Below are 12,478 nucleotides of genomic sequence, written 5' to 3'. Positions count from 1 at the left end.
CAACAAGCCCCAGATGAGGGATTATCAGAACTCCAGATGATAAAAGTCAAAGCCAACTGGTACTAGGATACAAAAGCCAAACATGTAGACTTTTTTTTTTTAATGTTAACAAGTGTGGTCTCAAATCAAGATGAGGAAGATGGAAGGGTGCCATCCAAGGCAGGAACATGTGACCTTTTAAGTGTCATGGACTGCTTCAGCCACCTAGACCCTCCAATTGGAATGTTTGAGTGATTTTGACACAGAAAATGGGGTTACAAAGGTAATCAATTATACTGAAACAGACATCAAAATATTTAAAAAGCAAATCTGTGATAACAGCAATGTGTGCTTCTTCATGCATAGATGACAGGGCGCAGCAGCGGGCCCGAGAGCTGCTGTAGTTTTCTGAGCACTGATACCCACAACTGGTAGTTTAAACCACCTCCCTCAGCATGATACAAAAACCTACCTTCTACGTGCCAAAGCCACAGCTGCTACTGATAGTACACGGTTTATTTCATAATCCAAGGGGGAGAAAACACATTTTGGTTAGAAGTTAGTGAAAATAAAAATGTGATTTTTTTTTCTCCACTCATCCAAGGTCACAGACCCTCTTTAATACATCCAATGATCCTTAGAATCAGAGACCCTGACCCAGAGACCCAGAGACAGACCCGACAGAACATTCACTCAGACTTGCCCAGGAGTATAGTCCAGGAGTTTCTAGAGAAACAGTAGCTCAGTTTTATCCCATTCATGGAACTACTGAAATCCAGAAAATTAAATGGTAATTTACTGATTGGCACACATTAGCAGGATTGGATATTCTACATATGTACTGCTCCAAGCAATTAAGTGCCAAGTTCCGTGGTTAATTTTCAGGGTAGTCTGTAAAAGTTCTGTTTAACCATAACATCCATCACCACCAAATGACTAACTGACTCACAATAACCAGCCTGGCATCACAAGAGAGAGACCTGTGGAAATGAACAGTGTGAGACGATACAGAAGAGCAGGAAAGCCAGGGTGAATACTGCGGACAAGTGTGTTTTATATTTGGTCCTGTTGTTTTCTTGGAAGCTCTTATCCTGCGCAAAAGTATTTACGGTCTAGCAAGTACAGTCTTCCAATTAACTGGCTCAGGCTTCCTAGGAAGGCTGGCACCCAAGGCTTGGCCTCTCCCCGCCCCCCACTGCCTCATACAGTCAGGCCATTTCCCAGCTGTGTGCCCTAAAGCAGGGGATGCCCTATGAAGATAAATATAATTCAGAGCCCAAAATACACGGACTTACATTGGGCCATTGCCAATTTCTCATGGACCCTGGGTAACTGAGATGGCTTTTGTTTTCATGGTTAGGACCTACAACAGCAGCTGCAAAAGTGTAATACTTTTTCTAGACTAATAAAATTACCTACGTCTGGCTCAGTGTTTCAGCTGCCAAACTTCTCAGAAAGATGCAAGCCTTCTGTAGTTCCAGAAGAGCTGGGATGGTGGTAGCTCTGAGCTAAACGGGAGGCATTCAAACTCGACCCAACAGCAAAAGACCCTTCAGCTAAATTTTGAATTACAAAGTAATTCCTATGCATGGAGCTTACAAGCGTTATTTTTAGGAGTCAGATAAAACTTTCATCAAACCTGTGAATTTCAAGCTTTACACTTCAAGCTGTGTGACATGCCATGTATGAATATCAGATTTTTTTCCTCTAAAACCCAGTGAAAGGTTCAATGAAAGCCCTTAACTCTGCAGTGAAATCTTTGATTATGGATTCCGTCACCGCCTCTTAACACATACAGGGAGTATGAAACATGTCTCAGACCTGAGGAGCAAGATAGGGATTGTGAGGTGACACAGAAATCGCATGTGCAAATACACAGAGATCACTTTCCTTTCCAGTTGGGGGGTAGGGAGCTGCTGCAGAAGGTACAGTCTCCAAGCTGAAACGGAACATGTAGCACAGTTACACAGTTACTTCCTCAATACAAGTGTGTGGTCCCAATCCCTCCTTTAAGGAGAAACAGCCCAATTAGAGCCCAGTGGAAAACAGGAACATATGTTTCTGGAATGACTTTGAATTAGAGACAGTGGGTGTGAAACTGTTCTAGATATAATGAAGATGTGGCACAGATGTGCTAAGTTGTCATGGTCTCACTGAAACATCTTTCTGGTTCATAAAGTATGGGAGTCTGCAACAAAGCTGGATACAAAACAATAAATACCTGGCCCTTATTTTTAAGCAGTCAAACTTCCCAAGCCAACTCCCTTCTGCCTTCTCACAAACTTAATAAAGCCCCTATTTCAATGCACTGATAATTCATTGAAAACCACAAAGCCACTCATCTCCGACTCAGACTTATGAGTTCTTGTAATTATCTCTTATCAATACTGTATAAATCTGTAGAAAACAGAAGACCTTTACTCCACAAATCCAACCACCATGAAAATAACAGCAGAGGTGGGGACACAAATGCACCCTGTGGCAGGCACTGTTATGTTTTTCCCTGGAAGTATCTCGTTTAGCCCTCATGACAATGAGGAGTTAGGAATTTCAACTGACCTCTTTGGCAGGTAAAGAAATTGAGAGAGAAACTTCACAGCTGGGCCCAGGCCACACCTTCTCTCTTAACTTCCACTCTTGGAAGGAAAAAACATTAGAACCTTGCCCTTGGCACCCTAAGCCTTGGATCCCAAGATTAAATGATGTACAAGACCAGCCTCTACTGCAGCGCATGGGGCTTAAAGATATACAAAACCAATTCTTCACTGTGGAATTTAGAAATCATTAAACCTTCAATATAAGGGGCCCTCTCCTTAGAGAAACTTGTGAGCAAAATATGATGGAAAATACAGAGCATTTCCTTCTCAGGGAAAAAAGAGATGCAGGAGGAAAAAAAAATACAGAACAGTCTGCACCACGATTTAGGGACTGTTGTGCTGCAGCACATGTTCAAGTCCATCCACCTAACATCAGTTTATCAGAATAAAAAACTTCAGTAGACTCTGCTTTAATTCACGTGCCTAGCCCTAAATAATGTAGTTTCATAGATCATATCCTCATCTGTTCTAAAATGGTTATTATATTCAGAGCTAGTAGCAAAAATCAGATCCACATATACTATACTTATTAAGAAGGTCTTTGCCTGGAAGGGACTTTCCTGCTTTTATTATTGCAAGCCTGTGAATGACTCAATCAGCATGATCACCAGAGTTTATATTTTCACATGTCATCTGTAACCAAAAAGAGGCTCATCTGAGCTGGCCAATTATCAATGTCCACAACCAAACAAAATTTCTCAAAAATGTCCTGGAATTTTAATGCACTTTCCCACAAAAACCCTGCAAGAGTAAGCAGCACTACCCCATCATTCTGATCTCAGGCTACCCAGCGAGTGCAGCTAATAGAAGAACCAGGACTGAACCCGGACAAAGCCGCAGAAGACACAGATCATGGTTTTGCCATTTAAGAGTCTTTATCACCTACTACATAAGAAAAAAAATACCTGGTGCACACAAATTTGAGTAAGACACAGTTCCTGCCTTCAGCATAGTCAACCTACGCACCAGAAACCTAAACCTGTGGCATTATGGGAACAGCGCAAGACAGAGTGACATGATAGAGAAGACTCTGGAGCCAGGAGACCAACTCAGAGGTTTAAAATCCTAACCTAAAATCCTAACTCACTGTGCTTAACCTACCCTGTTATCCTGGGCTTGTAACTTAAACTCTCCAAACCTTAGAACCCTCATTGGTAACAGAGATGATATACTACAAAATAACTGAGAATTAGAAACATGACAAGGGCCTACGACTACGCCTAGCAAGACATGTACATTACATACACGGTTGTCGCTGTTTCATGTTATTGTACCTGCTCGTACAGGCCAAACTACGACTTTAAAGCCCATAGTAACTGTCAGTAGAACGGCCTTTTCCTTTTCTATTTAGGATACTAAAATGATAGAACTTAATGGACAACTAGGATATAGGGCTGACTGAGGGAGGGTGAAGGATGAGTCACATATTTCTGGCTTGAATAGCGCCAACGACCGACATGGGAAAAGCAGACAGACAGAAGCATGGGAGTGAGGGGACGCTGGGAGGTGGAGGGTGGAAAGCAGGCAGTAATTAGGAGGGAAATGAGTTCAGTTTGGAGATACCAAGTTAAAAGTACATATGAGTCATCCAAGCAGAAATGTACAAAAGATTGTTTTAGACAAGGGTGAACTGGAAAGACTTGGGGGTCATTAACATGTGGGTGGTGGCTAAAGCCAGGGAGGGCTGAGGTCCCCCAAAGAGGCTGAGCAGACTGAAAGAAAACCACCAAGGAGGCAAGGCCAGGGAACAGGGACGTCTGAGGGCAGCACAGCAGGATCCAGGAGGAAATGAAAGGAGAACAGTAGTGGGGAATGATGCAAGGGAACCCAGGGGAGAAGGTTCCAGATGAGGAGTGATCAGTACTACCAAGCGCTACCAGAAAGTCATGTCACGAGTCCTATCAGACAGAGGCCATTTGTGACAAAAGCAGTTCTGTGAAGTTGAGGCGATGGAAACCAGATGACAGGTCATCTGTAAGGTCCCTCCCTAAATGGTAAGACTCTTTGATTTCAAAATAGAAACTCACCATTCTCCAAACCCATCAATTATTAAAACCTCAAATAACAGATTACAAAGTTTTCTTTCAGAGAAAGGGAAATTTGCAAAAGAGACATAGTTAAAAACCGCAAAAGCCATTCAACACGATCTTTGCTATTAAGCTCCTATCTAGTTCCTTGAAGTTGGTCCCTGAGGGAAAGAGAAAAGAAAAATTACCTTAATTCTCTGCCACCCAAAAACTGGAGGAGGGAAAAAATGTGTAACTTACTAAATAAATTTCCTGTCCAATAACTCTCTAAGGGCAATGCATATAAATTGCTATTTCAACATTACTTTGAGAAATGTGTTGCCACAAGTCGGGAAAGGCTTTGGTTTCAATATGCAAATCTCTGCATACTTCGGTAAAATTCCACTCAAGCAGATTCCCACCTGGACTTCTAAATAAGCCTAAGCTCTCATTAAATTTAGTAAATTGTTCTTCAATGTCATTTTCCTCATTCCTTGTGTACTTACAACCGTAGAAAGTGTTGTCCCAGGCAATTTTAAATTAAAGTTATAAAATGGTCCTACAATGCAAATTATGGCACAACAAGGGAATGTTTGGCTTGGCAGTGTAAACTGGTTCAACTAGTTAGTAAAGTTCAAAAATAATTCTCCCAAACATCTGCTCAGGCTAAGAAAGTCTTTTGGGTTTGTTTTTTTTTTTTTTTTTGAGTCTACTCCACACACAAATATTCTTCAAGTTACACACCATCACCCCTTGAGGAGATTAAAAAAAAAAAACATATACATAGCAAGAATTAAAACTTCACGGGAGGTTATGATGTGATGCTCCTGTAGAAGGTTTTACCTCTTGGCAGCACCCCCCAAAGTTGGGGGGGCGGGCAGTGTGACCACTGTGTTCTTCATTGATGAGCAAGGCACGGCAGAAAGGGTGAGAGCAGAATCTGCAGTCCTGCAAGCCAGCCGCACAGGACAGATGGCAGAGTGCGCGCGCACCTCACGTGGATGTCTTGTGAATTCAGAGGTTTGGAAGCAGCTTTAACCTTGACCCCATCTCCGAGGGAGGAGCGTTTCCAGCACCCAGAGAGAAGGGATCCAGGGCAGAGCCTTCGGTGCCCCCAGGCAACTGATCTGTCCTGGACCTTCTGGGCACTCCCGCTCCAAGGCCTCAACTGCGAGCACCTGAGCATGAGTAACAGCAGCCCTCCACACTGAGCCTCCCAGCCAATGCTCTCTCCTTAAAGGAAAGAGGGAATGTTTAAGTCCTCCACATGCTCCACACTGAGGACAGGGAACACAAACAAAACGATGCATGGAGCAAAAATCATACCCCTCAGGAGCCTCCAGCCTCCCCCCACCCCTTGCTGGAGGTATTTTTGTTTCACAATCTACACGTAAGACTGAGGTACAGGAGAACCACAACACAGGAGAAAGGTAGCAACTTCCTTAAAGTTCCTATAGCCACAAAACTAGAGAATCCTCCCTGAAACCCAGGGAGGGGAACAACACACTCAGAAAGAGGTAAAAACAAGACAGGACGTAGAGCAGGTGGGAGATGGAGCCTAAGCCACTGTAGCCGGCATGGCCCTAAGGAGCCAGCCAGGGAGAGCAGCTGGGTAAGGCGGTTGTAACCGTCCCCTGATTTGTCTCCTGGTAACTGAAGGGAGGTTTGTAATTAAACTTCAAAAGTTTTTCATGGGGGCTGGGAAAGAGAAGAAAGACAGGATAAAGAAGAGACATCACAACATAGTCATCTAGTGAATCGTTCCATTGTACACCTGAAGCTAATGTCCTGTTACATGTCAATTACATCTTGATTTAAAGAAATATATTAGGAAAAAAATAGCCAGCCAGACATTATAAGAAGTCCGAAATATGTTTATCCGTAGTACGTCTTTGTTTGCCAGCTGTAAATTAAAGTATTAAGCCATTCACACAACATATATTAAACGTTTTTGATGGACAAATACTATGTGAGGCACCAGAGACCAAAAAACCCTGAAATGGGCACCAAAAATATTAGAAAAACTTTCAAGGATTGTATCAAAGCATCCCTATTATTAATAACAAGTCTTTTGGGGAGGGCACAGCTCAAGTGGTGAAGTGCATGCCTAGCATGCACAAGGTTCTGGGTTTAATCCCTAGTACCTCCTCTAAAAATAAACAAACCTAATTACCTCCCTCCCCCACCTCCCTGCCAAAAGACAAAAACAAAACAAAGCAAAAAACCCCAAACAAATAATGAGTGCTTTAACACAGTAATTAAGACACGGATTTTTTTTTTTGTAATTATTCTTAAATTTCTTTGAATAAAAACCCCGTTTACTTTCAAAGGCCTCAAAATTTTTCAGAAAATAACCTATCCTGGAAAACTTGGTCTGTCAGAGTACAAATTCTCTCTGGGTCTCACTCACCTCGCCTCACTCCAGACGCCACTTGCCGCCGGCCACGGAGAGAAGCTGCTTCACTCAGGGAGCACCCAGAATGTTCCTTTAGACAAGTCAGCCACAGAAAGCTGGGAAGGGCGCTGGAAAAAAGAAAACCAGTCAGCACACTCGTCCTATGACACAAGAAGCACTGAGTTTATAAAACCAGCTACAACTGGAACTCCAGACAAAGCCCTGATGGAGAGGAGAGACAGCATGTACACACTAACAAGAAAACTCATTTATTCTGCTGATACCTTCTGTCTAGGCTGACCAGGGACATTCACTGAAAGCCCCTGTCTTGACCAAGGTACTGGAGCGTCCGGTTTACCTTCTTTTGCTCAGGTTTTCTCTTTAAGTGATGCTAATGGGTTTGCAGCCCAATACGCCAAAAATGTTTCAGAGGTTTGAGATAACAAGCCGGGACCCTCTCTCAAACACTTGGGGAAGTGCTAAAGTTCTCCAGAAGACTTTCTTCCCTATCTCCCACCTCACTCTTCACAGGTCCCAGCTCTCCACACAACTCACCATTCCTGAGCGTGCCGCCCAACCTCTCACCTTTGCTCTCTCTGTTCCCCATTCTGAAACACCTCCCCCACTCGGGAACTTAGTCATCCTCCAATCACAGCTCAAATATCACCTGCACGCCCGCCCCCCCCCCCCCCCCCACGGAATCCCACCAGTCCCTCCTCTGCACTCAGAACACCTGAGTTCTAGCATGTGTTTCCATCTGCCTTGACCTCCTCTCCTACTGGTTTCTCAAGGGCTGGTCTTCCCTGTGGTTCCCACACTACCCTTCTGCTCTTATCACAGGTAGAGGCAGACACTCGGTGCATCTTTGTCCACTGAAGGGTTCCAGCCAGAGATTCCCCATGACTGACTCAGAGTCCGTTTCCCTGGGAAATATTCTTTTTACAGCTACTCTGATCCTGGAAGATGGTCTTTTTCAAAGGTGCTATCCATGCTCAAACACACCGACAACCGGGCTCTTGCCCAAGTCAATACCCTCACAGCAATGCTGCCAGGCTTCATTACCAAAGAGGACGATCATGTGTAGTCACGTTTGGGCCAACAAAACCACCTTGGCAGGGCACCGCAGTATCATAGGTTTGTGCATGCAAAGGCAGGGTAGAGGACTTTTCTCCCCTTTAAGTCTGTTTAATGAGGAGCTCTACAAGACATGCCCCCACCGCACCCCCCGTACCCACCAGGACTTCAAAGATGAGAACGGAGCATGGGAGCTTTTCTCTGGGAGGAAACCAGGGACCGAGGCAAGGGACAGGTCCAGTCTTCCCACTTCAGAGACAGCTGAGATCTCACTGAAGCAGAACACAGAGGAGAAACCTACATGGTCCAGGTTTCACCCCATGTCAGATCTCGTCTCATGTTCAGCAACAGCCCACCAACACTGCCAAGGCTTCTGAGCAATCCAGGTTTTTCCTTCCCCAGGTTGCTGACGTCACTGGTAGTATTTAAGGATTCACTGCAGGACAGCACCACCTGGTGAATAGTAGCTCAAATATCTGAGGCGTCCTCCTATTATTCACTCATAAAAGCAATCACCTGCCTCTTTCCAGGGAGCTCTGCCAGCCAGGGAGGGAATCCATCTTGCAGCTGCTGCAAGGACTTCGGCCTGGCTCCTCTCACAAAGCACACCTCAGTGGAAAAGGCAGGCATCTCATTTGTCCCGGCCAAAACAGGCAGACAAATATAAAAGAATAGCCATCACAGCCCACAACATGCCTGCTGTCACGCAGACCCTCTGCCCGGAGCACCCACTGCGTGCACCCTTGAAAGTGGATCTGTAACAGGTGATGCGCTCACGTGCTTTCTCTCTGGCCTCATCTCCACCTAGAGCAACCCACTCGTTATGCTACCTCTGAGGGCAAGGGAGGACAGTCCCTTGTGTGTTTAAGACAACAGAGACACCCCTGTAAATTACAGTTACAGAGATCCCCAGGGGAAGTGGTGTCTTGCAAGGACTATCCCTACAGCCTGCTTTTGCGGGGATAAGATCACAGAGTCTAGATTCTCCATTTGGTCCTACATGGGTTTTCAGGGCCATATTCAGTAATTACAGAAAGGAGAAAGGGAGGTCAGCGAGAGCGGAGCAACTCTGAGTGTGGCTCAGAAGTTACTTATAACCACAGTTAGGTCACCTGCCAGACTCTGAAGAAAAACTATGCCTCGAGTTTTCATTTTTCATCCTTCAGAATTAATGTTAGGTGACAAAAAAAATGAAACTTTTTACATTTTCTCATTTCAGCATTCCTCCATTCAAAGGGCTCCATTCATTTTCAACACACAATCCAAAATTTGGCCCAAGACAGTTTTGAAAAACAAGCACTATGCCACAAAACATTCTCATGTAAATTGCAAAAGAAAACAAAATACACTTATTGGAAGAATTTTTATGGAACCTAAAACACAGAGTTTAGAGACCAGTTGAACGAGGAGCTTCAATTGTCAATTACTAGCTTTTAATTTTCATGGATCTAATTTCCAACTGGCTCCTAACAATTAAAATTTAAAAGGCTTCTAAGGAGAATTATAAGGGTTTACCTCCTGGTCATCACTGTTTCAAGGATGAACAGGGAGACTTCAAAGCTGTTTATCCAACAGAAGTAATTTTTTTTTCTCTTAAAGTATCCTTCCAAAAACCTAGCATTGGGCCTTGTCAGACCACAAAACAAAGACTAGGGCATGTGTTTGTGGACCCAAGTGTGTGACCAGTGATTCTGGGTGACGGTCCAAATCCTCCGGTTGTACGAGGTCCTCCTGCAGGACTAAATGCTGCTCCACTGGACCGTGAGGCTCAGAGAGGGTGACCAGAGTGATGAAGGCCACAAGCTCCCCGGGGTCACACCCCGCTGTATCTGAGACTCATGCAACACAGTGGAAAACAAAACCACAGAAATTCTGAAGCCAATAAAAGAAAGCTCACGTTTTTGTTTTTCATTTTGAATGCTGGTGCTTCATAGAAAGCAGGCTTAGAACTCTGGGAACTCAGCATGCACCTGGGACCTGAGCAGCAACAGGCATTATTTTAAAAGGCTTATTTCCATTTCAAATCTTGCAGCTTCCACTTTCCTTAAGACAGGGGCACTGTTAGTACCGCCACACCTATCAAGTACACTGAGGTGGTTTTGATCCTAATCACCCACCAGAATCTCCTGCGGAGCTTTAAAAATTCTGAAGAAGTAAAACAGAATCTCTGTAGACCGAAATGTTGGCACTTTTAAAAGCTGATCAGATGATTCTTTTTTTTTTTTAATTGAAGTATAGTTAATTTACAATGTTGTGTTAGTTTCTGGTGTAAAACATGGCGAGTGATTCAGCAGCTGATTCTAATGCATAGCCAGGACTCTGAACCACTGCCCCTGACCTGTCCTCAGGGTGTTTTCTTTTGTCTTGGGGTGGGGGGAGGAGCAGGAAATATTGATGCATAAAAAAAGGATAAGAGAAGGAACACAAATGGACAGGGAGAGAGCTGGAGACAGCTGGAGTAACATCTTGCAGGGGAGCACCTGGGGGTGCACACTCCCTGAGGAAGAGGACACGGGTGGGGACAGACCAGGTCACTCCCTAAGTAAGCCCTGGATGGCCCCTGTCACTGAGTTGGTAAGGGGTAACAATTCAGAGGTAGAGAACACCCCTTTGTCAAGTATTTGCTATGTGAGAAGTGATTATAATATGATGGTTTTCAGATGTGAAGAACTGTGCTTATCACTATGATTTCTCCTGGTTCTTCCTGTAACAGTACTAACAGGTTTTTTTTTAAACTGATAATCCATATTTTCTTGCTCACTAAATCTGACAAAGCCAACACTCATTACAGGGTAACTGCCTGGAGTTACAATGCCCCCAGGATAAAGCTTTTCCAGGCTCATAGGAGAGCTGAATTCAAACTTGGTTCCAATTAGCATCATGTTCTCAGATGTGCCAGTGAGTGGGTAAGAAAGAGAAGCCAGGGACCTGGGTGAAGGGTGAGGGCTGGGGGGCACTGTCTCCAGCTGAGGAGCTCCTTCTAGTCTCACTTCCCTGCCACCCAGTTTTTAGGGCTACCTGCTCTCTCCCTGTCCTGTAACAGGATTGGGATGTCTCCTGCCCAATTTCTGTCTCTCACGGGGGAATTAATCAGCCTCGCCTTATCCATCCTTTACCAGTGTTTTTCAAAGAGTGTCCAGCAGGCCACCTGTACCAGAAGGACCTGGGTCATTCCTGGAGCCAGCCCAGACTGCATAACCGTAGTCTCTGGAGTATAGCCTGAAGCCTGCATTTTAATGAACCACAAAGACACAACAGTCGCAGAACCAGTCACAAACCCTCGAGGACTCCTCTGAAATGAGTTTATCAGATGTGCTGCTGAATCTCTCCTAACCTCTGCCACTTCCTAACTGGCTTTCATTAACTCGCCCTCCTTCTTTGTCTCCCAGGGTATCTGTTCTCTCCAATGTACACTGCACAGCCACCTACTCAAATGCCACGTGGACCCCGGCATGGCTGGCTCAAAGCTCCTGACTCAAGTCACTCTTCTCCAAATTCACACCTGATGCAAAACTTCTCTATCACTTTCTTTTGAGGGTTTCAGATCTGAGTTTTTCTTCTCACCCAACTAAAACTTCAGCTTCTTGAAGGCAGGCTCCACACCCTCCTTCTGTCTCCTCCACAGGGCCCAGAACATCTTCAGTTTCAAGAACAGTAGTTGGTTGACTGACAGACCAACCTCGGGTTTTCCTTCATTCACCTTCTTCTCATTCTCCCTGAGAAAACTTTCATTCTCTCCTCTCCATAACAAAATTCAGGCAAGGGTGGGAGAAAAGATTTATATACTAATCTGGAAAGGGCGTAGGGGTGGGGTGAGGTGGGTGAAAGTCATAAGCAGGCAACCTCAACTATCCAGCAAACAGCTAGGAACTAAGAAGATCTATTTAGCCTTTGGGGCTAAATCATTGACTAAACTGACGCACAATTCAGAAGAGAACTTTCCAATCTCTCCCCACCTCTATCTGACACCTCTTTCCCAAACCCTCCTGGAGAGTCACTTTATGCCTCTTTTAGATACTATCCTAACAGGAGGGAAATATTTGGTTTCCCAGGTCACCATAAATTAAGACGGTGGAAGGTGACTGCTAGATCAAGACACACTGACAGCCCTGAGAAACTATGACTGACAGGAGACAATTTATAAAATCCCAAACAGTAGATTACAGGCTGTTACAGTTTAAATAGACTTTCAACCCCCCAAAGTGTCCAAGGACACCACAACAAAGGATTTCAAAACAGTACAATTAGTGGCTCTGAGAGATCACCCCAGGCACTAAGAAAAGGTTATTTCATCTTCAGTGGGTGTCCAGCTACTGTATTCAAGAGAGAAGATGCCCTTATCGGCAACCTCAAAAACAGGAATGGGCACCGTGTCCAACTGCAATGCACTGTCTCTATATGGTCTCCAACACCAGCAAACACTGGGA

At 44.5% G+C, this 12,478-nt stretch overlaps 1 protein-coding gene across 7 annotated transcripts in view; it reads right to left on the bottom strand.

Moving 5' to 3' along the window:
* TANC1 (tetratricopeptide repeat, ankyrin repeat and coiled-coil containing 1) overlaps positions 1 to 12,478 on the bottom strand; it is a 206,615-nt gene that overhangs the window by 149,619 nt on the left and 44,518 nt on the right. For all 7 annotated transcript variants that reach the window (XM_064484816.1, XM_064484813.1, XM_031451472.2 and 4 more), the window contains exon 2: positions 6,993 to 7,105. The gene's annotated coding sequence lies outside the window, so the exon portion shown is untranslated. The remainder of the gene's footprint in view (positions 1 to 6,992; positions 7,106 to 12,478) is intronic.

This window comes from Camelus dromedarius, chromosome 4 (genome assembly GCF_036321535.1).
Source record: "Camelus dromedarius isolate mCamDro1 chromosome 4, mCamDro1.pat, whole genome shotgun sequence".
Classification (NCBI taxonomy): domain Eukaryota; kingdom Metazoa; phylum Chordata; class Mammalia; order Artiodactyla; family Camelidae; genus Camelus; species Camelus dromedarius.
This window is presented reverse-complemented; position numbering and strand designations above follow the sequence as displayed.